The 25,035-nt window shown below is 42.1% G+C and overlaps 1 protein-coding gene across 5 annotated transcripts in view; it reads right to left on the bottom strand.

The window, feature by feature from the left end:
* The window catches only part of LOC112868390 (uncharacterized), a 100,042-nt gene that overhangs the window by 66,088 nt on the left and 8,919 nt on the right, over nucleotides 1-25,035 (bottom strand). Inside the window, exons 2-3 of one of the 5 annotated variants that reach the window (XR_015242442.1) lie at nucleotides 9,918-10,095; nucleotides 7,924-8,134 (exon numbers count right to left, since the gene is read on the bottom strand). The exons of 1 other annotated variant lie outside the window; for it this stretch is intronic. The gene's annotated coding sequence lies outside the window, so the exon portion shown is untranslated. Of the gene's footprint in view, nucleotides 1-6,697; nucleotides 6,759-7,923; nucleotides 8,135-9,917; nucleotides 10,096-25,035 lie in introns of those variants that run through there. 3 more of the 5 variants (XR_015242443.1, XM_086682468.1, XM_086682467.1) reach the window with 3 other exon arrangements.

The following is a 25,035-nucleotide window of genomic DNA, read 5'->3' as shown; positions in this document are numbered from 1 at the left end:
TTACATGGCACACAGTATAAAAGTTAGATTTGCAAAAGTCTGCATAAAGTCAATACATTACTAAGTTAGTACTGTATATTTCTGAAAGGCTGACACTTACTGAAATTATGCCTCCCTCTGCTACTCCTTTAGACAGTCAGTGACTCTTCTAGATCTTTGTACCTGCCTCCCACCCCTAACCCTAGCACAGCAAGGGCAGTTCCAACAAGGGAGGGAGGTGGTCTTAAGGGCAATGAATGTGAAGATTCAGCACTCCAGGGGCCTAAGCAGTCTTGAGTTTCTTAAAAATAAATGCAAATGGATTCTCTTTGTAAAAATAAAGGTGGTGCATTTTTGTGGCCTGACTCCCTATCCATCCCTGGGCAAAAGTGGACTGGGATTTCCTTTATTTTCAGCAGCCATGATCTTCTGCCTCTACCCTGAAAATGACCTTTCCACCTGTCCCCATCCTTTACTCAAACCTAAGGAATTGTAGGAAGGATTCCCATTTCCTATGTGGTGAGTAAAACAATATAAACAAATTGAAAATTAACCTATGCCCTTCAGCTCCATGTAATCAGTTTTCTTTATTTTTGCCCCATCAAGTACTTTATCCAGAAGCACAGTCCACAAGAGGAAATAGAGTCCTTCTCTGCTGGGCCTGGGACATCTGCCCTGATCCTCTTTCTATTTTACCCAAACTACCTCTCCACCCAGGCATGAGCTTCAGACAACTCCTTTGAGGAAGATGAGACTGGTCAAGAAATGTAAAGGGTCTGAAATTTTACCCCCCTTACACACTAACAAGTTACTGTGTTCCTGTTTCATGGACGCTGGCAGAAGGCACGAGACTCCTGGGTCAGAGACAAAGAACTTGATTACTAACAACAGAGCAAACAACATGAGCACCTTTGCTTCAAAAGTTCCATTGTAACACAGGGATTGTGCCATGGTCCCAAATGACACCTGCATACACAGTGGATTGCCATGCAGGAGAGGAACACAGGGTCGAGGCCCCAGCCCTTGAGCAGGCAAGAGACAAGCCATTCTCCCTCTGCTGTGACTTAATGTGACTAACTAGAGAAACTGCTCTGTATCAGGAGATGCACGGACCTAACAATCAGGCGCACTCAGCAAGAGCACACAGGGACGTTCAGGACCCATGGCAGACTGCCTCTCCAAAGACAGCCCCACATACATTTTAGAATTTCAAACTTCCCTTCAGAATTACCTTAATCCAAAAACCCACAACACTGAGCACTAATAGCCTTGGGCTGGCTGTTGAAGAGTGCCTCAAATGTCATATTCCTTGCTCAAGAACCATGGGTTTGTGGGTATAAATCTGTCTCCTTGTAGGCTTTCTTGTTTGTTTTGCTTTGTGTTGTTTTAAGTAAACTCTATGCCACACATGGGACTTGAACTCACCACTTCAGGATCAAGAGTTGCATGCTCTTCTGACTGGACTAACCAGGCGCCCCTATCTCCTTATGGTTAAACAAAAACACTCAAGCCTTCCCCTCCCCCCGCCATGGTTTCAGTTCCTGCCAGACTGTTACAAAAGCTTTCAGTTCCTGATAGACTGTAATACTGAAAAAGAAACACCACTAACTCTCCAATTTGGATGAAGAATTCAACATTAAAAAAAAAAAAAAAAAAAAAGATGTATCTAATAAGGAACTCAAATTTCATACGTCCAAAACCAAACTCTTGGGCTTCTCTGCACAGGGCACCTGTTCCCCTTATGCACTCGAGAAAGCAACTCCATGTTCCAGTCAGGCAGGCCAAAGGCCTTGGGGTCGTGCTCACCTTCTCTGACTCTCCCATTTCACAACCTGCTCAGTGAATCCAGAGCCTGACCTGCATACTCCCTCCAAAGTGAAGCCACCACACTTTCTTGCCTGGAGTACTTGCCTGGAGGCACTACAGTGCTGGCTCACGGTCTTTGCTTTCTCATGCTGATTCTCAGTCTGGCAGCCAGAGGGATCCTTTCAACTTGAAAAGCCAGATCATTTATTTCACTCGTCTGCTCAAAATCCCCCACGGACTCCCAACTTCTTACAGTCACTACCAGCTTCTACCCAATCTACAAGTCCTGTTTACCTCTCTGAGGGCTCTTCTGTTCGAACTGCCTCACTCCAATCGTTCTGCACCCCGCTCCCCACTCCCAACCCTCAACCCCCACCCCCACCCCCAGCTCCTGGAACGTGCCCAACCCTCCCAGGCACTTGTTCTGCTATTCCCTCTGCCCAGCGCTCCTCCCCAAGATTCAAAGGGCTTGCCCCTGCTCCTCCTTCAGATCTGCGCTCTAAGTCAACAAGTATTTATGATCTGCCTTTTCGGTTCGCCATCCAAGGGGGAGAGAAACAAATCAACAGGTGCTTAAAATACAGTGGGTTTCATGCCACATCTGAAGAATCATGGGGCACTACGGGGTCTTAAAGGAGGACTAGACTGGGGAGAGCCAGATGGAAATCTTTTAAAAATAAGGACCTTGTGGGGTGCCTGGGTGGCTCAGTCGGTTAAGCAGCCAACTTCGGCTCAGGTCATGGTCTCAAGTTCAAGCCCCGCATCAGGCTCTGTGCTGACAGCTGGGAGCCTGGGGCCTGCTTCAGATTCTGTGTCTCCCTCTCCCTCTGCCTCTCCCCTACTTGTACTCTGTCTCTCTCTGTCTCTCAAAAATGAATAAACGTTAAAAAAAAGTTTAAATAAATAAATAAGGACCCTGTGACGCATGTCCCATGGTGGTATCCCCAGCGCCCTATCCTATCCAAGGAGTTCTTGTGTTTTTTATTTAATAGTGATTATATAGAGATGTGTCTGACACTGTCTTGAAAGGTAACAGCAAAATGAGGGAGCACTTAGTTATCAAAAGTGATAGCCGAGGAATCAACTGAAACAATGCCAAATTAATCAAAACAACGTTAAAGTAATTTTAAATTATCTTATAGTGCTTCGTTAACTTTTCATACTGAATTTTATCTTTAGAGCTTTACCAGACAATATATTCAAATTATGGCAAATTGTTTTCTAATTACTGTCAACGTGAGTATAATGTTTCACAAAATTGTGACTGGGTGTACCTACAAACTTTTTAAAATCTGCCCCTTTTCATGGACTATCCCTTCATGAGCATATCTCTCCATCACATGGGCTGTGTGGGTTTCTCACAAGCCTTCATTCACCCTATTTTTTTTTTGTTTTGTTTTGTTTTTCTCTGCTGAGTTTTCTTTCTTCAAGCAGCATTGGTCCAAATAAGCCATCACATGGAAGCTTTCCCTATAGGCTCAGGGTAGCAAATCAGCATTTCTCATCATTTTCCCTGGGTATCTTCCTCCTCCTCCTTCTTTCTTCTCTTGTCTTCCGTTCCTAGAGGTTTGTGTGTTTTTGTTGTTTGCGGGGGTTTTGTAGCCTTTTTTTTTTTTTTTTTTTTTGACCAGGAATATAAATGACACGAGCAAACTGTAAGTTTCCCGAAGATCGTGGACCTTTGCCTGTGTGCCTCTTGCCCTGGCCTCACTCACGCTTTGATTCACTTCTCTCTCTGGTCAGACCCACAGGAAGCAGGAATCCAAAAACAACCTCCACGCCCCACCCCCACGCCCCACTCCCCCCGTCAGATTCATAAAAAACATTAGCTAACAGCAAATACGTATTAAGTCCTGACAATGTGCCAAACATTCTGCATATACTCTGTCACGTGGTCTTCATAACATCACAGGCACAAGTGGGAAAACACCAGACTCAGGGCGAATAAGCATCATGTGTATGGTGACTTGGGTATTGAGTGGTGGAGCAATTTTTTTTTTTTTCCTTTCAAGGGTAAACATTTTATTTTTGAGGAACTTTATAATGCACGTTTTCTTTCTTTCTGTTTTCTTTTTAATGTTTATTTATTTTTGAGAGACAGACAGAGTGTGAGCAGGGGAAGAACAGAGAGAGAAGGAGACACAGAATCGGAAGCAGGCTCCAGGCTCTGAGCTGTCAGCACAGAGCCCGATGCGGGGCTCCAACTCACGAACCGTGAGATCATGACCTGAGCTGAAGTCGGACGCTTACCGACTGAGCCACCCAGGTGCCCCACTCTTTTTTTTAAGTAGGCCTCATGCCCAGTGTGGAGCCCAATGCGGGGTGGAACTCACAACCCTGAGATCAGGACCCGAACAGAGATCAAGAATCTGAGGCTCAACTGACTGAGCCACCAATATATTGCACATTTTCAAAGAAAGTCACGTAAGAAAACAAAAATGCTATCTTATTTCATCCTAGAAATAAATAAGAAGGGCATAAAATTTCCTTTTAAATCCTAACACTTGGAAGTTTAACACCAGCATCCAAAATAATCGAAATGGGGGGAGAAAACTTTTATTATATGTTTCAGATTTCTTTCGTTGGGATTCTCCCCATGTGTTATTGATATTTCTTCTTTCAACTCATATTACCCAAACAGTAAGAAAACAAAAAACAGGGGCTCCTGGGTGGCGCAGTCGGTTAAGCGTCCGACTTCAGCCAGGTCACGATCTCGCGGTCCGTGAGTTCGAGCCCCGCATCAGGCTCTGGGGTGGCGCAGTCGGTTAAGCGTCCGACTTCAGCCAGGTCACGATCTCGCGGTCCGTGAGTTCGAGCCCCGCATCAGGCTCTGGGCTGATGGCTCAGAGCCTGGAGCCTGTTTCCGATTCTGTGTCTCCCTCTGTCTGCTCCTCCCCCGTTCATGCTCTGTCTCTCTCTGTCCCAAAAATAAATAAACGTTGAAAAAAAAAATTTAAAAAAAGAAAACAAAAAACAAAACACAAAAGCCTCGTGGCTGCTCAGGGAGGCTGCTCTCTTGTCTCTGTACAGTCATTCTCAGGATCTCGGCTTGCTGGAAAAAAAAAAAAAAAACCTCTGCTGACATTTTCCTTCTCTAGTTGTTTGTTTCCTAAGGAATGATAGTAAACATTCAAATGCCCACATCTTGGTTAGTCTTCCACTTTATCACCTGGATGTTTCTTTGGTGCTGGTAAGGCCATTGCCTGCTGTTTACTTTGTTGCATTTTTTGAACACTTAATTTTTTAGGTTACCAGTTGATGGTGAAGGTGCCTGGAAGCCTGATGTTAGTTACTAAAACCAAATTCCAACACCCCAACCCAAAACCTCTAGGACGGTCATAAGAGGCAGTCATAAGAGGAAAGTATACAGCAATCCAAGCCTTTCTAAAGAAGGAAGAAAGATCTCAGACACACAACCTAACCTTATGCCTTAAAGAGCTGGAAAAAGAACAGCAAATAAAACCCAAAACCAGCAGAAGACAGGAAATAAAACCAAATTCCAACCACCATGCAACGCTGGTCAGGGAAGCTGACAGGGGCGTAACAAAGTGGTGAGCAAAATTGCAGCCGTCACACACACACACACACACACACACACACACACACACACACACAGAGTCATTAGGAATGGTTGATTTGCAGAATACTGGCGATATCTGATCCTTGTCTTTGAGGAAGGGAATAGGGTTGCTTTCAGAATGGCTCCTTTTCAAGTTCCCTTGGTTTTGCTATAGGGTGAGCCCCACCTACTCTGGTTTGAGTAGCATGCTGGATGAAGTTCCTTAGAGTTAGGTCTCAGGATAATTCAAGTCACTGATGAGCACTGTAGTGAGATTCTTGGCAACATAAAGGAACTGCCTCCTTCTGCCTGCTCTCTTCCCACCCCCATCATCTCCCTGACTCGGACTGCTTTATTTTGTCTCAGCAGGCACCTGAACATAGCAGATACTACAGGATTCTCCCCTGGTCCTGGGCTTTCTACCTAAGAAAGGCTGTTCTCTATCTGGTCCCAAAGGTTCCTCTCCTCAAAGTCAAGCTAACTTTGGCCTGAATTGCCCGGGATTTATCCTCCTTCCCCTACACCAACCCCACCACTGACGTTGCTTCGGCTCTGGTTTCTAGAAAACCAGAAGCTGCCCTTGCCTCCTCCTTCTATCCTTTTCAGTTTGTTCAAAATATCCATCACCGAGGCATTCTGGTTGGTTTGCCCTTCATTGAGTCTCAGTGCCTTTTCGCTACATTATGCAGTTGGCATCTGGGTGACCACAATGGCAGGTGCCACTAATGGGGAATCCATCTGTCTTGCATAGGATCTTCCAACAGCAGCTGCTACTTCCTGTTTGAAATCTCAAACCCCAAGTAGACCCACAAGTAAGTCAGAGTTTCCAGACAGAGGGACTTTTCTAGTGCTCAGCTCATTTGCACAAGGGAGATGACACTAAACCCAGGGGGCACCGGGGCCCCTCCCAGCCCAGGCGACCAGCTCTGCCAATCCCGCTCGTCTACCCTGGCTTTCTCCGATGATTCAACTGTGGGCTACACTCCTTCCCCGTAAGAGGATTTTCCTCCACTCTAGACTCCACCAGGACATTCTCCCGTATCGAATAGTGTTTTTCACACCTCAGTTGTTCATATACTGTACTCAGAATTTTTGTCATGGTTTAGTATCACCTATACTATTAGTTTTCTTTGATGAACTCAGCTTTTATCTTTAAATTTAATTTACTTCCCTGTTGTCCTAAATAATATTATTTTCACGATTAGCAGTTTGAAGCACCAATTATATATTATCAAACACACATTAACGAAACACGTAATTATGAGAACTGAGTCCATCTGTGTCAACAGAACACAACCGTTTGTTCCAAGAAATCCTTGCCCAGGAAAATAAGATCGTACACCAATAAATACCTTTGCTGTTTGCTTCAGGAAATTTCTGCAAATGACTTTATTCAGGAAAACAGTGTGCCCACCTGAGAAAACATCAGATAGCAGTTTACTCCTGCAGATCCTCGCCTTGCTGTGTCCTCCCATCCCAAACCCGGCCCCCGTCCATTCTCTGCCTTGAGAGACCGACCTTCAACCACTTGAGCCCAGACCTCAAAACCTGTAAGTTTTCTTCTTTGAGCTCTGCTTCCTGGCACATAACTAAAACTGTCAGAGGAGTGCTCTCCTCTTTTGGAATAAGTCTAATAAACAGCTTTGCTTGCTCAGGCTTATTCTGATGATCTTTTCATTAGCAAGAATGAAACTTTAAAAAAATGTTCACCTGTGCACCACCTAAAATCATCTCATTCACTATGAAGGGTGCACATCGTATGAATTGACCAAGATTCCATCTAAAAATGATAATGGGGGCTCAGTTGGTTAAGCCTCTGACTCTTGAATTTGGCTCCAGTCATGATCTCACAGTTTGTGAGTTCAAGCCTCGCATTGGGCTCTGTGCTGACAGTGTGGAGCCTGCTTGGGATTCTCTCTCCCTCTCTCTTTCTCTCTCTCTCTCTCTCTGCCCCTTTCTGCTCATTCTCTCTGTCTCTCTCTCAAAATAAATAAATAAACTTTAAAAAAAAAAAACCACCTTAAAAACGATAGTAAGAGAGTGGTTCCTCTAGCAATTTGTGCTCAGCCAGTCCCTTCTCTTCTCTTCCCCTCCTTATTTCCACCCCCTTACCTGATCCTCACTACCAAGGCCCTTTTTGTGCCTCAGCTCCCTGCCTTCTATGTCTCTGAAGGCAGGACACAAATGAGGGGCAAAGGCGATGACCCACAGATGAGCAGATCATACAGTAGTGAGAGATACGAAGTAATAACCAGCCTCTGTGGTTTGAAAAGAGTGTTAACTTAAAACACAATAATCTGTCATTCGTGGAGTCAGTTATCACATGGGCCTCTCTGTACTGTAGCAAAATTTCAAGTAAATTGAAAAGTCTCCACTCCAATACAGAGCAGTATCACGCCCAGGTGGTTGCCCACATGGGATGATTTCAGAGTTTCAGGAAGGCTCCTCTGCCCCAACTGTCTTGCCTTTCCCCCCCATTTTCCCCACAACTCATAGATGTTATGAAACTTTAACTTTAACTTTTTAACTTTAAGCACTACCTTTCTGGTCCATCAAGGACAAAAATATCTGGGGAGATATGACAATAACAACCACTGATATTTATTGATCATTGTCTTAGTCAGTTCCAGCTGCTATAACAAGAGTACCATAGGCTGAGGGCTTCAACAACAACCATTGGTCCTCACAATTCTGGAGACCAGAAGTCCAAGATCAAGGTTCTACAGATCTGTGTCTGGTGGGGACTCTCTTCTTGATTTGCAGATGGCCGCCTTCTTTGGGTGTCCTCACCTGGTGAGGAGAGAGAGAGGGCAATCTCATGTCTCTTCTCGTAAGGGCACTAACCCCATTCATAAGTGCTCCACCATTATGACTTAATCACCTCCCCAAAGCCCCACCTCCCAATTCCATCACACTGGGGATTAGACTTCAATGTATGAATTTCAGGGAACATAAACATTCAGTCCATAACAATCATTTACTATGGATAAGATCTGTTCCCATGTGTCTAAGTGCACTATATGTTGATTCTTAAAGAGCCCTGTGGATGGGAGGGACTGTTTTCCACAATTTAGAGATGAGAAAACTGAGGTTTCAAAAGGTTTGACAACTTGACCAAGGCCACTCAGCTGGCAAATGGCAGACCCAGGCACCCTCTGGGTTAATGCTTCACCAACATTACCAAGAATATCCATTCATTCATCATAATGCAAAAACATCTGATGTTGGTATAACCTTCATTGTTCTTACAGCTTGCACATTCATCTTCTTATTTCCTCACAAGGACACCCACTTGAGAAGGCATGATAGGTTCTATTGTTAGCCATAGTTTGTCAATTCCATTTCCTCTGGGATAAGGAAACTTGCTGCAGCAGGTTAGGGAAGAAAGGAAGGAGCAGAGAGAGACTGGGGAGAGACTGAGCTGAAGGGAAAGGGCACAAAATAGAGCTGAATTCATTATCAACAATAGGCAAACTATGGAGAAAGCCCAAATGTCCATTGACTGATGAACGGATAAAGAAGAAGTGGTACATACATACAATGGAATATTACTCAGCCATCAAAAAGAATGAAATCTTGCCATTTGCAATGACATGGTTGGAGTTAGAATGTATTATGCTAAGTGAAATAAATCTATCAGAGAGAGACAAATATCATATGAATTCACTCATATGTGGAATCTAAGAAACAAAATAGATGAACATATGGGAGGAGCAAGGAAGAGACGAGAGGGAAACAAACCACAAGAGACTCTTAAGGGTAGAGAACAAACTGAGGGTTGATGGAGGGAAGTGGGCGGGAGATGGGCTAGATGGGTGATAGATATTAAGGAGGGCACCTGTTGTGATGAGTACGGGGTGTTGTATGTAAGTGATGAACCACTGAATTCTACTCCTGAAACCAATATTGCACTATATGTTAACTAAAATTTCAATTAAAAATATTTTTTTAAATAAAGCTGAACTCATAGATACAGAGAACAGATTGGTGGTTGCCAAGGGCAGGAGGTGGGGGTAGACAAAATGAGTGAAGGAGTTCAAAAGGTACAAAATCCCAGTTATGAAGTAAGTCAGTAAGTCCTAGTGATGTAATGTACAGCATGGTGACTGTGGCTGACAATACTGGATTGTGGGTTTGAAAGTTGCTAAGAGAATAAATCTTAAAAATTCTCATCACAAGGGAAAAATGTAACTATCTATGGGGATGGATATTGACTAGAATTGTTGTGGTGATCACCTTGCAGTACATACAACTATTGAATCACGTTATACACTGAAACTAATATAATGTTATATGTTGATTTCTCAGTAAAAGGAATGGAGCTGGGTCCTCTCTCTTCCTCCAGCACCTGCTCTGCTCACACAAAACACTGTTGTTATGTTTGGGTAACAAGTCCCCGAGGATGGTGTCCCACTTTGAGAAGGAAATTGGTAAAATAAAAAGCCACTGCAGAAACGAGAAATACACTCCCACTGAGATTCACAATGAATTAAACATAATCATAAGCAGAATAAGAGAGTATAGTGTTAAGGCTTTCACTGGACCTCCCTGAAGAGGAAGAAAAAACTCTTACTGGAGTTCCAGCTCGATTGTAGGTTTTAAGTTGATTAAGGGATGGGGCATCTGGGTGGCTCCACCAGTGGAGCAGTTAAGCAGCGTCCAACTTCAGCTCGGTTCATGATATCACGGTTTGTGAGATCAAGCCCCACATTGGGCTCTGCTTCAGATTCTCTGTCTCTGTCTCCATCTCTCTCAAAAATAAATAAACATTTAAAAATAAACAAATACTGGGGCGCCTAGGTGGCTCAGTCAGTTGGGTGTCCAACTTCAGGTCAGGTCATGATCTCACAGTCCATGAATTTGAGCCCCACGTGGGCTCAGAGCCTGTGTTGACAGCTCAGAGCCTGAAGCCTGCTTCCGATTCTGTGTCTCCCTCTCTGCCCCTCCCCTGCTCACGCTCTGTCTCTCTGTCTCTCTGTCTCTCTCAAAAATAAAGATTAAAAACAATAAATAGGGGCGCCTGGGTGGCTCAGTCGGTTAAGCATCCGACTTCGGCTCAGGTCATGATCTCATGGTCTGTGAGTTCGAGCCTCGCGTCAGGCTCTGTGCTGACAGCTCAGAGCCTGGAGCCTGTTTCGGATTCTGTGTCTCCCTCTCTCTCTGCCCCTCCCCTGTTCATGCTCTGTCTCTGTCTCAAAAATAAATAAACGTTAAAAAAAATATATATATATAAATAAATAAATAAATAAATAAATAAATAAATAAATCAAATTGATTTAGAGAAATTTGCAATTCTAAGATATAGAAATCTAGGGCAATAAAGGAAGACAAGAACTATTTCAAATGTTATCAGCAAATTGATGACTCATTGTCTACATTACCATCAGTTTCTCACAACAGCTTTACGAAGGAAGAATTATCAGCTTCATTTTCAGACCAGGATGCTGACATTCACAAAGTCTAACATATAGCTAGAAGTTTCTGTTATCAGAATTCGACACCAGGTTTGTCCTGCTTCAAAGGCTGTGCTCAGTATAATGAAGCTCCCAGATCAGTCCTACCTTATTTTTACATAGAAGAGAAAGCATAGACTGAGTCCACAATTCATGTGTCTCTAAGTTACCCCACGTACTGCCTCAAGGATCTTAAACTGCCTTGTTTAGGGATAGAGAAGCACGTCTACATACAAGGAAACAAATTCCCTCGAAACACAATATCAGTTTTAGCTTTAGTCTGAATTTTTTTTTTCTGAGAGTACAACAGTGGCTTTTGAACTTCTTTGAACTCGACCCACAGAATGAAAAGCCCTTTACGTTACACCCTAATACCCACAAACACACGTGTGTGTAACAGAAGGTTCACAGAATAATACTTATACACGTGAGAAGCACTCTGACATTTTCGATTCTAGTCTTTCTTTTCTCTCTTACTGTTTTCTTTTGTTCACGGTCTTCCTCATGCTTCTTTTTTCAAAACAATGTGGTAAAAACATTTAACATGAGATCTACCCTCTAAACCAATTAAGTGCACAATACAGTGTTAACTGTAGACACAGTGTTGTTCAGATGTCTAGAATGCATTCGTCTTGTGTAACCGAAGCTTTCACGAGCCGTGAGGTCATGACCTGAGCCGAAGTCGGACGCTCAACCGACTGAGCCACCCAGGCGCCCCGAAACAGACATTTTAAAGTCCAAAGGAAACCAAAACTCAAAGGTTAGTTCATCTTCTGTGTCTCAAATGATATTCATCAGCTCGCTTGCTAAAACTAGGGCAAGTCTACCTCGGAAGCAAACGCACCGAAAGAGCATGGGTATCACTATCCGCTAGATGGCGATATAGAACAGGCGTAGCCCCTACCTTAGCCTTGTTTACGCTGACCTGTGGGTTGATGTATGCTGCAAAAGAATTTAGAAACCCACGGTCGCCCAGCAATTCACTTGAATTCAGCCTGACAGTTTATTCAGTGCTCCTGTTGTGTTTCTGCCTTTTCTTGGAACCTCCCAGATTTTAGCATCCTTCTTGATGACAGGCTAGCATTTACAATTAGCAATATCCAAATTAATTAATTACATAAAATTAAATTAGTAATATCCGTGGCTACTTCCTTGTGGCTGTACAGATGAACTGCTGCTGTATGAAGTCAAAGCCATCATAATGTCTGTACTTATTAATGATCTGCAAAGGTAGCATATGCCATTAAGCTTGCATTCCTTGCCTCTTCCATGTGACATTTAAGAAATACCATGGGTCCTCACATCACTTTCCTTGCTGACAATTTCTATATCTCTTAGTTGTTCTACATATGGTAAAGTCATTGGAAATATTTAATGGATATTTTCGTTCTTACTGTCCAACTGAAAAGGATGGTCTTCTCAAATATACATCGGCAAGCCATTTTCCCTGAAAGAACTAGTAGCCAGTAAGTTGCAAAATGTATCATAAAAATGTGTGCTTTTTGCAAGGTAGAAGTAGTCTTTTGAAATAATCCCATGTATGAGAGATTTTTAAAATTCTCATCAAGTGCTGCCTGTGTATATGACTTGTTTACATTTACTTGGTGGTCTTACTTATTTTTATAGTCTTTTCGATGTAAGTAAAGAGAAGATATTTATAAATGATTTTCTCTTGCTACTTATTATATTTATATATCATTTGCATTTTTATGAATGCATTTTATTTTTACAACTGGGGAAATAAAGATGTTTTTGTCATTAAAATAATAGGCAACTATGAGGAAACACATAGGTTTTAGTACAGCATCACCCAGAAAGGTATTACCAATAGATGGGTTGGATGCTCACACAATTTAAGCGCTTCATAAGTTAATCCCAACCGTGGATTGCTGATTTAGGAAATGATATTTCTGAATTTAGGTCATGTCCACCATGTTCCCACCTACAATTAAGTATTGAAAGTGGAAAGAATATCAAGTTGTTCATTATTCTAATTGTAAAACATTTAGTAAGAAACTGGTAGCAGAGCGGTCAGTTGTTAAAAACAGCAAAATCAGTGTCTCTACTATTTTATTGTCTTTCAAGCTGCAGAGTAAGCCCTATGCTTGTGATAGTCTACAGGCAGAGATGGGAGAAACACTTTCATTTACATTAACCCATTAACTAATAGCTGTATGACATAGGTGGGGCATATCAAGTTTCTAAGATATAAATTCTCCATACAAGGTCCTATATCTAATAAGCGACAGAGCCAGGAACAGCCAACCATGTGCTTCTGAGTTCAAGTTACTCGCCTTTCATTTTTGTGGGCTTGAAGACTATGCCCACAAACGCTTCCCACATGAGGAAGAGGAAGAGGAAGTCTTTTTAGCAGGCACTTAAAGCATTGCTCTTTCTTGCTTTTCCTTTACCCGCATGCAGGGAGTGAGTCAGGAGGCAAGACAGGAATGACTCAGAACAGACTGTGTGTTCCAGTCATCCTCACGCCCCGCGTTGAATGGGTTCTTGGTGACGCCTGTGGGGAGGGCTGCACACGTCCTAATGATGCTGAATCCTGATGCCCCGTTGATTTATGCCATTATACACGACTGTTCAAACTGTAACTCTGTGAGGCACACCTGTGTGTTCACTGAACTGATAAGTGGGTGTTGCCCACCTCCCCAGTGCCCAGGACTCATGATAGGGCCGGGGACACAGAGATGAGCACAGCAGACACGGTCCCTGCCCACACAGAGTTTGAAGTCTAGCAGGGGAGACAGACATCAGCAAATAAGTACACACACAAACATATAATCACTAATTCTACTGTGAGACAAAAAGTGAAAGCTTTATGACAGACAACAAGAGAATAAGGCATAATTTAGATGGGGGGGGGGGATGTGTCAGGAAGTTTCTCTCAAAGAGCATTATTTCAGCTAAGACCTAAACAATGAGTAGGGATTTACCAGGAAAGATTGTAGGAAACATTCCAAGAAGAGGGAGTGCCCTCTACAAAGGCCATGGGGTAGGAAAATACTCAGCTTGCTAGAGGACCCAAAGCTCATGTGACCCCAGTCGACTGAGCCAAGGGGAGGTGATGGGAGACAGGACAGAGAGGCAGGCAGAGGCCCCAACATCGGGACCTTGTTGTCCATATGAGGAATTGTGTATTTTAGCCTAACAGCAGTGGTAAGCCATTAATGAGGTTTTTTAAGTAGAGAAGAGACATAATCAGATTTGTGTTTTTAAGAGATGACATTGGTGGCTTTGATCCAATGAGAATGGAGTGAGGGTCTTGGACCAGCTGGCAGGGCAGATGACGGTCACTGCAGTGGGCAGGGCGGAAGGGGGATGCGCAGGAAGGTCAAGAGAAAGAGAAACACTGTAGCTGAGGATCGAATAGTGTGGAAAGGATGTGCATTAAAAAAAAAAAATTTTTTTTAATGTTTATTCATTTTTGAGAGAGACAGCATGCAAGCAGGGGAGGGGCAGAGAGAGGGGGAGATACAGAATCCAAAGCAGGCTCCAGGCTCTGAGCCGTCAGCGCAGAGCCCAACATGGGGCCCGAACCCACAAACTGTGAGATCACAGCCTGAGCTGAAGTCGGATGCTTAACCGACTGAGCCACTCAGTCACCCCAAGGGTGTGCATTTTTTAGAGATGAGTTCATGGGGACATTCAAGTGGAGATATAAAGGAGGCAACTGGATTTAAGAGTCCCTTGTTGAAAAGAGAAGATTAGTCTGGAGTTACGGCTTTGGTAGATGTCATCTCTGAGATGATACCAAAACCCAGAGAGACCCTCTTGGGAGAAAGACTGCAAGGAAAAGAAAGGAAGGCCCAGAACTCACCCCAAAGAAACACCTATGTTAAAAAGTAGTTAAAGGAGCCTGTGAAGGAGCCAGCAGAGAAGTGGGAGAGAAACCAGGAGGGTGTTTTGAGGAGGAAGTGGCCAGTGATGCCAAATGCCGTGGAGAGGCCATCAAGGTAAGGACCATAACCTGTGTCTTGAGAACGCACCCAATGGTAGTTCACAGAGAAGAGCAGTACATAGTAGAAATGCAATTTCAACTACAAGGAGCTGGTATCCTTCTATATTTTCAAGGAGGGCCTTTCCCCCACATAGCTCTAAAACTAGCCTAACCGGAATATTTTATTTCTGAGCATCCATATTTCTGGACTTTTCTGTAGCATCCAAAATTGGTATAAACTGTCAGCTCCACTTTTTTCCCCTAACATTTAATTATGAAAAATTACAACCATACAGAGAAGTTGAAAGAATTATACAATGAACACTCGTGTATCTCTATCAGCTAGATTCTACAGTTAACATTGTGTTCTACCTGCTTTACCACATATCTGTCCACTGAATCATCCCTCTATCCACCCACTAATTCATCTTATTTTTTGGATGCATTTCAAAGTGAGTTTTAGACATCAGAACATGTCATGGCCAAACAGTCTAGCCTGTATGTCATTAATAAGAGTTCGATATCTGTTTAGGGCTCTATTTCTTTTGATGTGTTAAAAGAATGAAAGGTTTAAACCTTTTTTTTTTCTTTTTTAAGTAGGCTTCATGCCCAGCACAGGGTTCAGACTCATGACACTGATCAAGACCCTGAGATCAAGATGTGAGCCAAGATCAAGAGTTGGACACTCAATGGACTGAGCCACCTAGGGGCCCTTGAAAGGTTTAAATCTTAAATGTGCCAGTGGATGCCTTTTGACAAACGCATTCCCTTGTGTATCCATGCTGTTAAGTTATAGAACGTTACATCACTCCAGAAAGTTTGTCCCTGCTGCCTTATCTTTCAGAAAAGTGCAGACAATATAGGTAAGGAATCCTAATGCGGGGCTCATGGTAAGAACACAGCAAGAGTGAATGCCCTTCTCCCTCTGCGAGGGGGCTCTGTAGCACTCCTATACATTCACCCACATTTTCACCAAGACAGAAATAGACACTGAACTCTTCCTAAAAGTGCTTTTGTAAACATTTCACAATAAACCTTTTGTAGAGAAGGACAATGGTGTCCAGTGAACCAAGCCCAACCCTGGAAATCATAATTCCTCACTCAGAAGCCTGCTCGGCTGGTGCTGAGCAAGCTTATGTCACAGTCCTCCTATTTGTAAAACAGGAACAATAACCATCCATATCATACAAGTGTGAAAATTACCTTGGTATTTTACTCCAGTGGCTAATATAGCCCTGGGAAAACAGGTCAAAAGACTCTAAAGCCAGGTTGTAAATATTATGACTAACCTGCCACATTTTCACAGTTTGCCCCATTGGTGTCCTGTCCTCACTGCATGGCTAGACTGAGAATAGGCTGAATCAGGGACGCTCTGGGTGCAGGGTTACCTCTGCTTAGAGTTGGGACCAGAATCAGGACTGGAGTTGTGAACCAGGACTGGAGTTGCTAACTTTGTCTTACCAGTTCAAATACCTGTTGTTAACAGCCCCTGAAAGAGACCATGGGGTGACTTTATTTGTTGATCTTCTTTATAACTCTGGGCTTCAGGAAGGTCATGCATGAGAACTGATTTGTTGGAATGAGTAGAGGGTTTCTCAATCGCTCACCCTATGCTGGTTTTAAGGAACCCAGAGATAGAAGTTGAGGTGACAACAGTTTTTAAGATTTTTAAAAAACTTTTTTAATGTTTTTGAGAGAAAGAGAGAGACAGAGCATGAACAGGAGAGGGGCAGAGAGAGAGATGGAGACACAGAATCTGAAGTAGGCTCTAGGCTCTGAGCTGTCAGCAAAGAGCCCAATGCAGGGCTCAAGCCACAAGCCGTGAGATCATGACCAACTCAAGTCCAACACTTAACCAACTGAGCCACCTAGGCACACCAACAGTTTTTAAGGTTTAACCAAAATTTTCTAGGGACTCCTGGGTGGCTCAGTCGGTCAAGCATCCAACTCTTGATCTCAGGTCAGGTCATGATCTCATGGGTTCATGGGTTTGAACCCGTGCATTGGGGTCTGCGTGCATGGCACAGAGCCTGCTTGGGAATCTATCTCTCCCTCCCTCTCTGCCCCTCCCCCACTCATTATCTTTCTTCCTCTCTCTCTCTCTCTCTCTCTCTCTCTCTCTCTCTCTCTGAAAATAAATAAATAAACTTAAAATTTTTTTGCTTGAGCTTTCCTCCCAAGCTCTATGAAAAGTCTAATGATCACCTCAGATTTACTCATTAATTATTGAGATTGCACAGGCTTGTGTTGACTTCTAGTTCCAAAGTCCTGTTTCAGCTGAACTCACATCTCTCTAGGGGTCCACTTCTTTTTTCCTGCTCTGGGCCAACCCCGACAAGGAATTCAGCCTCTTTTCTTTAATTTCCCCTATGACGACCTTCCTAAGCAAAGCCCTGTGGAGTCCCATCTCTCTTCAATCTCTCCCTTGTACTCTCTCAACTCCCAAATTCCTCTTGATGATTAGATTCAGATTGGTTTGGCTGTGACTTTATTTCCATATATTCTTCTACCTATAGCCCCAGGGCCTTACTTTCCAACCATAAGTGGATAATCACGGTATTTTTCCAAACAAAGGTGGTTCTCTAAGAGGATCTCAGTGCAAATTCTTTAATGGACATACAGCTGACCCTGGCACAACACAGGGGATAGGTGCGCCCACTCCCTGGCACAGTCAAAAGTCTGTATAACTTTTGACTCCCCTAGAACTTAACTACCAGTAGTCTACTGCTGACCAGAAGCCTTACCAAATACATGAACAGTTGATTAACACATATTTTGTGTGTTGTATATTGTATGTACTGTATTCATACAATGAAGCAAGCTAGGGAAAAGAAAGTGTTTCTTCTTTTGAAAAATCATAAGCAAGAGAAAATACATTTACAGTACTGTACTGTCTTTATCAGAAAAGATCTGTGTATAAGTGGACTCGTGGTTCACACTGGTGGTGTTCAAGGGGCAACTGTATACATGCACACAAACACACACACATACTTGTCTCATATATGTTTATATGTAAGTCATACACACGTAGATAACATACAACCGATAAAGATACATAATTACATGAATGGGTGAAACTAAAAACATAATACCTATCACATGTACATCCATGCAAACACCTCATTATACCCTATGACATCCATCCACATAGGTCTAAACCACCTTCACTGTGGAATTGTTGAACACTTCAGGTCCTGCCACATGCCCTTGGATTCTCATCTCATTTCTGCGTTGCCACAGATCCTCCTCTAGGACTGAAATGGATCCTATCCAGTTTGCCCAGTTTAGTTGAGAAAATGAGAGACAGGAAGTATCTGTCCAGTCACTCATTTGTTCAATCACACATTCACTCCACGTATGATGATTGAGCACCTACAATAGAATACCATATGGGATCCTCTAGAAGAGATGAGATGAGCAAAGAAAGGAGGGGTCCATGCCTTCAGAAACTTAAAATCCAGCTGGGTGTGCAACACGTCGCACACATGAAACAAAACATCCTCAAACGCACAATTCTCATCAGAAGAACAGCAAATTAGAGCAGAAAGCTGAAGCCTTGCAATGTACCCCAACGCTGCTGTTTCAGCAGAATGAGCAGGAGGAAAAAAACCACTGTGGTCAAAAGAAACTGCTGGCTTATGGATTTTTTTTTTTAATTACAATTTGCATGCTCTTCTAACAGTGTTAGTTCTGCTTAGATGGCAGAGTGGCTTTCGTGAAAGTATGAGCTCAGCCTTGTCTTACGCCTGTTGAAAAAAAAGAGGTCAGGTAAAATGACTGTAGTAACAGCACCAAGCTAGCTGAAAACCACAGTGTCTTTCAGATGAGATCAGAAGAAGAAAAAAAGGAGAAAAAAAAACCTGCACACTGGAAATTTTTTTGCTTGCTAAAAACCCCTTGAAGTTGTCTCAGAAACACGCACATAGGCAATTTCCTCTTTTCTTCTTAGGAGTGTCCTCAAGGAAAACAGCTTTCGAAATTCAAAGCATTGGAGCAGTAGAGCAGTTTGGCAGCCTGGGTTAATTTTGATGGAGCAGGAAGCACGTGGGCAGGAAGAACTTGGAGCTGGTCAGTGTCTGGATAAATCACACATGCTTGAAAAGAAGTCGTTCTGATTCACCCAGGTCTGCACACACTCAGAAATCACAAGTACCGGGAATCCAGTCCTGGGCTAACACACTAGCTATACTTTGGCTTGTTGCTTTCTTTTCTGACAATTTGGTTTTAGAATGTGGCAAAAGAGAAAGCTGTAGAATGGAGACGAGGTAAAGTTAGAACAGATGTATCTACATGGCTATATTTGGGAAGAGGGACTTAATCCTTATGTAGCTCTTCCAAATCTCTTCATATAGTACTGCAATTTATAACTGAACTCTACACTGCATATTCTTATCACTTAAAACATTTCAAATCCCTTTGGAACAGAAATGAGTAATGTCTGAATACGTTTTCAAAAACCCATGCCATATATACCAGAGGATGCCTACATAAAAACTGAATAACTTCATCAGTGTTCATTAGACATCAATGTGGGCACAAGGTCAAAAAACAGACTCTCATCCTACATGCTGATAGACATGGCCTATACGTGGTTCTGCTTATTTTTAATTAAAACATCAAATGTATTTTTAATGTGTGCCTCAAAGAATTTACTTACAAATTTTGTGAAGAATAGAAAATATTAAGATACTGAAGGGTGATATTTGTGTATGCAGAGGAAGGATACGGTCTTCTATTTCTTGGTGGTACTGAAATATGATAAATAACTTTTCATTGTCAACCAAAAAAAAAAAAAAAAAAAGAGGCAGAGCTAAAATAGAACAAAACATTTCTTTGGGGTCTCACAATTGCAATTTGGGGAACACAGATTTGGGCAGCAAGCCAAATCGCATCCTGTCGGAGAACAAAAGTCAAGTGTTTTTAAAGAGGAAAGGGAATGTTTGTATAAGTTGTTTACAAAGAATTTTGATTGGCGTCGGTTGTAGAACATGAATCGAGGCTGAACAGAATTGGTCGCTAAGACTACCACTAAGCAAAAGTCTGTTACTGCAGCAGGTTGTAGGTTTTCCAGCTGGGTCTTCAGAATATTTGCAGTTTGGCCCAGCTCAAAAGTTCACGGCTCCACCGGTGAGGATGAAGACGTGCACAAGGCCCACCTCCTTTACGGCCTCCTGGCTCCATTTTAAACCCTTTGACACAAGGTACTCCATTTCATTTCACCTTTTACACCCTAGAGCTTTCAAGATGGACTGATGCAGATTTTCACATTCTATCCAAGTTAGACAGTGCTTTTCTAGGAACTGCCTCTGTTTTTCCTTGTCTACTTCTGTGACAACATTTAAGATAAATTATTTATTAGAAGAAGTACTAATGGTCTTAATTTGAAAATATTTAGCAAGATGAACCCTGCATACTGGGCATGATACTAAGAAAAATTATGCTTTTGCTTCATAAATTTGTAGTCTTTGTTCTCATACGTCCTCAAACCATAGAAGAGCTGGTTGTCACTGGAAAATTCTTACTTTTCATGTGCTGCTCCTACTTATTCTGTTTACTTATTTACGCTGCAATGAAATCAGGCAATCATGTGATATACTCTAACTTGAAAACCCTTTACACGGATACTTCAAATTCTACAAATTATATCCAGATCTAGTGTTAATTCTCTAAGTTTGCCTGAATCCTAGAAAAGACCTCTTTCTGTATGACTGAGGTGGTACCATAATCAAGTGGAGGAGAGGACAGACTGTTGATTAAAGATGTTGAAAATATGAATGATGACTACCTTAGGGCAACAGGCTCTCAGGTGACTTTTAATGTATTTCTTCATATGTCAAATAATTATTCGAATTTTCACAGTGATCATGAGTCGTTTAGGTAATCAGAAAGCCATTTCCATTGTAAAAAAAAGACAGTATTGGAAAAATTGGCTTCTAGATATAAATAAGTAAAATTAGATTTTTATTACCTAACACCCTATGCACAGATAAGTTATAGAAAGAATAAAGATCAAAATATGTGGAGCACAACTTTTATACTATTAGAATGAAATATATAGATAATTGCTATGACCTTGAGTTAAGCAGAATTTCTCTTTTTTTTAATTTAAAGTTTTTTTAATGCTTATTTTTTGATAGAGGGAGACAGAGTGTGAGCGGGGGAGGGGCAGAGAGAGAGAGGGAGACACAAAATCTGAAGTAGGCTCCAGACTCCGAGCTGTCAGCACAGAGCCCAATGCGGGGCTTGAGCTCACGAACTGCAAGATCATGACCTGAGTGAGCCGAAGTCAGATGCTTAACCCACTGAGCCACCCAGGTGACCCTAAGCAGAATTTCTTAAAACAAGGTAGAAAACACATGAATCATAAATATATATATATATATATATATATATATATATATATATATATATATATAAATTTGCTTGTAATTTTTAAATGATGCCAAAATTAAAGCTTAATTTTTAAAATCTGGTTAAAAATAAGCCATAGACTTGGAGAAGATATTCATACTATGTATTACAAAGTATTTAAGATATACAAGGAATTAAGATTAATAAGAAAACAAGGGGCGCCTGGGTGGCGTAGTCGGTTAAGCGTCCGACTTCAGCCAGGTCACGATCTCGCGGTCCGTGAGTTCGAGCCCCGCGTCAGGCTCTGGGCTGATGGCTCAGAGCCTGGAGCCTGTTTCCGATTCTGTGTCTCCCTCTCTCTCTGCCCCTCCCCCGTTCATGCTCTGTCTCTCTGTCCCAAAAATAAAAATAAACGTTGAAAAAAAAAAAAAATTAAAAAAAAAAAAAAAAGAAAACAAAACCCCAATTTTTGAAAATGGGAAAAAAATATGCACAGGAAACAGAAAAGGAAAACAAAGCCAGCAAAATTTACAAAAATATGGTCCTCCTCACTATACTGAGAGAAATACAAATTAAATTAGATCCCATTTCATATCCCTCTGATTGTCTACAAATTGTTTCATCTGACGATATGAGATGTTGGAAAGATGAAAACTAGGAACTTCCAAAATCTACTAGTGGAACTGAAAATAAATACAACTATTTTGACATCAGATTAACAACATCCAGTAAAAGGGTGCCTGGCTAGCTCAGTCAGTGGAATGCGTGACTCCTGAAGTACAACTCACAGGGTCGTGAGTTCAATCCCCGAGTTGGGCATAGAGCTTATTTAAAAAACAAAAAATAAACTAAAATGTCACTGTTAAAAAACACACACACGCAAATTGAAAAACCTCCAACATACAGCAAAGCTAAAAATTATATTCCTTGTGCCCTAGAAAAGTCCTCCTGTAGAGAAACTTGCAAATATGTGCATAGGAAACAGCTATAAGAAGCTGGGAACAATCTGAAACCCATCAGAGGGGTTTGAAATGAAAGATAAAGTTTGTATTCCCAAGAACATTGGAATAGCAGATTAAAAAGTGAACTAGGTGTCCATGTATTCATGTTGTAAGTAGATCACAAAAATATACCACTGAGAGGGAATAAACCAGGTTGCAAAAATATTTAAACATATGATACAAATTATTTTAAAATTAAAAAAAAACAAAACACTGTATGGATTGATGACGGACACACACATACATGCACTGGAGACACTACCAGGGGAGGATCTGGGGAGGAAAATGAAGAAAGGTAATTGAGGAGGGGGGCAAAATGGATCTGAATTTTATCTGAATATCATATTACTTTTACTAAAATATTTATAAAGCATACTGCAAGACATAAAAGCAATGAGCTTAGACTCTCGCTGCTTGTCACAGACCCTGACCAGATGAGCAGAATCGCAGTGTCTGGGCTGTAGGAAGACAAACTTTAGGGTCCTTGTGTGGAGCCAAGCTATAGCAGTAAGGGCCCTGAGCAGTGTTCAGCCTCAATTTCTGTTTACAATCGTGACTTCTGTTTACATTCAGTAGTGCTCTTACTGAATGCCCAGCATGAATCTAGATGATGCCACTCAAAGAAGACCCACTGTGAAGAGCCATCTCACTCACAGATACCACAAGATACTCACAGAGTTTCTGAAATACGCACCAATACCATTGGGTGGGGAGGGCAAAACAGCTCTCAGCCTGAAGATTACATTGAAAGAGGAAATCGAAAGCATTTTGAAGAAAAACTCAGATCAGACATGGGGCTGGTCAAGTTGGTCTGAAAAATCCCCCCTCCCCTCCAAAAGACCGTCTCTAAACATGGAAAGCACACAGCTTCTCTCAGCATGAGGAAGGAACACACATGTTTTGAAGAAAGGGCGGCATTTTCTCAGCAAAATTTCTAAAGGTTTTTCTTCCGTCTCTGATACTCTCTCACATGTGCTGGCCATTGGATGCGGACCTTTGTCAGAAGATGTCCGATAACCTCTGTCAGCACCTTTTGATGAACACTTGGGATCTGACTTTGCTCATAAAGTGGAGGCTGTCTGTTAAAGACTGTACTTAACCAGGCTATTTATTCTTGGAGAAGCAGGAACTCGAACACCAAGCGGCAAATGCAAACTCCACAGTAGGGGTTCATACACTAAAATGTGTTTGCTTCCACATATAATGACTGAAACTTCCAATTGTGACTCACTTAAGTAACAGTTATTTGTTAGTTTTCTGTCTGAGGCAACTGTCCAATCTGTTTCAGACCTTTCCTCACTGTAGTTGTTGTATTTAACCGTATCCTTTGTGCTGGACTTTTTTTTTTTTGGGGGGGGGGGGGCTCTTTGAATCCGTGTTAATCTGTGTGTACAATAAAAAACAGGAAATAGAAAAACACATACATCTTTGCCAAATCCTTCAGAGATTAGTGTGTTTGCGGATGGTTTAAAACCAAACTTTATAAAAGCTTTTGATTACACCAGAAGAAAAGGAATTTATTTAAAAATAAACATCCGTACTTCTCCAGTGCTACTGGGGACCTTCAGGACTTGGTTTGGGTCATTATAACTGGAGCCAGGTGCAGCAATGGAAGTGACCCCATTTTTGGCTTTTGCCATTCAACAGCTGGAAGGGCTTAGGATGTCAAGAGGCCAAAGCAAGAGCATAACCAGTTCTGGGACCTTTCTGGACCTTGCTTGGGGCAGAGCTGGGGCCTGATGAGTTGACTTAGACATTCTCCCAGCTTTGCTGAAAGAAACCAAGCTCTGGGCTGATTGATAGCTATTAGTGACTTTTTTATTTTTATTTTTTTAAGTAGGCTTCATGCCCAGCATGGAGTCCAACAAAGGCTTGAACTTGTACAACCCTGAGATCAACACCTGAGCTGAGAGCAAGAGTCAGATGCTTAACCGACTGAGCCACCCAGGCACCCCTCTTAGTGACTATTTCATTTGTCAATATTCTAAAATTTATTGGAAGTCTGTGTCATTAAAAAAAAAAAAATCTCTCAACTCAGTCCCCAGTGTTCACTCCAACCCCATGAGCAAGTCAGCTTCCAAGTACTGCCCTCCCCACCCAGGCTTCCCATTGGATCACACTTCACTAAAGTTAGGCCTACTTCTTTCCTGAGATGTTTGAGCAAGACAGCTTCAGCAGGATTAATTCAACAAGATTCAAACTTAAGCATCCTATTTTAGTTTAACTGTTCATCACGTTTCCTCAGAAACCAACTTTGAGACAAAGATTTGAGTCCGAGCAGTTTATTTTGGAGTGACCCAAGAAAGTGCTATTGAGTAGGTTACCCCTGTGAATGTCTGGGAGTCAGTGCCACTGGGGGCTATGGGTGACAGCATAGAACACACCTCAGAGTCGTCCCATCAAAACAGGGCAAGGAAGATTGGGGATTTTTCCTCCCGTTCAAATGTCAGCAGCTGAAGGTTGCATCTGCACTTCTGGCTGAAGCCTGCAAATGGAAAGTTGCAGGAAGGTGCTCTGGAATACACTGTGATGGCCAGTACCTAGGGGTTATAGGCAGAGCACAGGCAGCATCTGCTGTTGTCAATAAAAATAACCTTCAGGGCTCTTGTTTTCATAACTCTGGAAAGCTTCTGGAGGAAGTATATAGTGTCATGGTGAATATCACCTGTGGAAGTCTTCTAAGGCTTCTTCTGTTTGGCTCATGAACTGTGCATCAGAGCCCTGTATACGACTGCTTTGGCACCTCCCCACCCCATCCTATTTCCAGTACATGTGCCAGAATTCTCAGGTCTTTCAGGAAATGAATGCATAAGTCTTCCACGTGTTTTTTGGTCTTTTCCTAATTGTGAGAATATAGTTCATCATTCATATTTGGTGAACCCTCCCCTTATATGAAAGGGCATGTGAAAAAGCACTAAGTGTAAAATACTCTTCCTA

This window comes from Puma concolor, chromosome D3, assembly GCF_028749965.1.
Source record: "Puma concolor isolate L17-30 chromosome D3, mPumCon1.1.hap2, whole genome shotgun sequence".
Lineage (NCBI taxonomy): Eukaryota > Metazoa > Chordata > Mammalia > Carnivora > Felidae > Puma > Puma concolor.
This window is presented reverse-complemented; position numbering and strand designations above follow the sequence as displayed.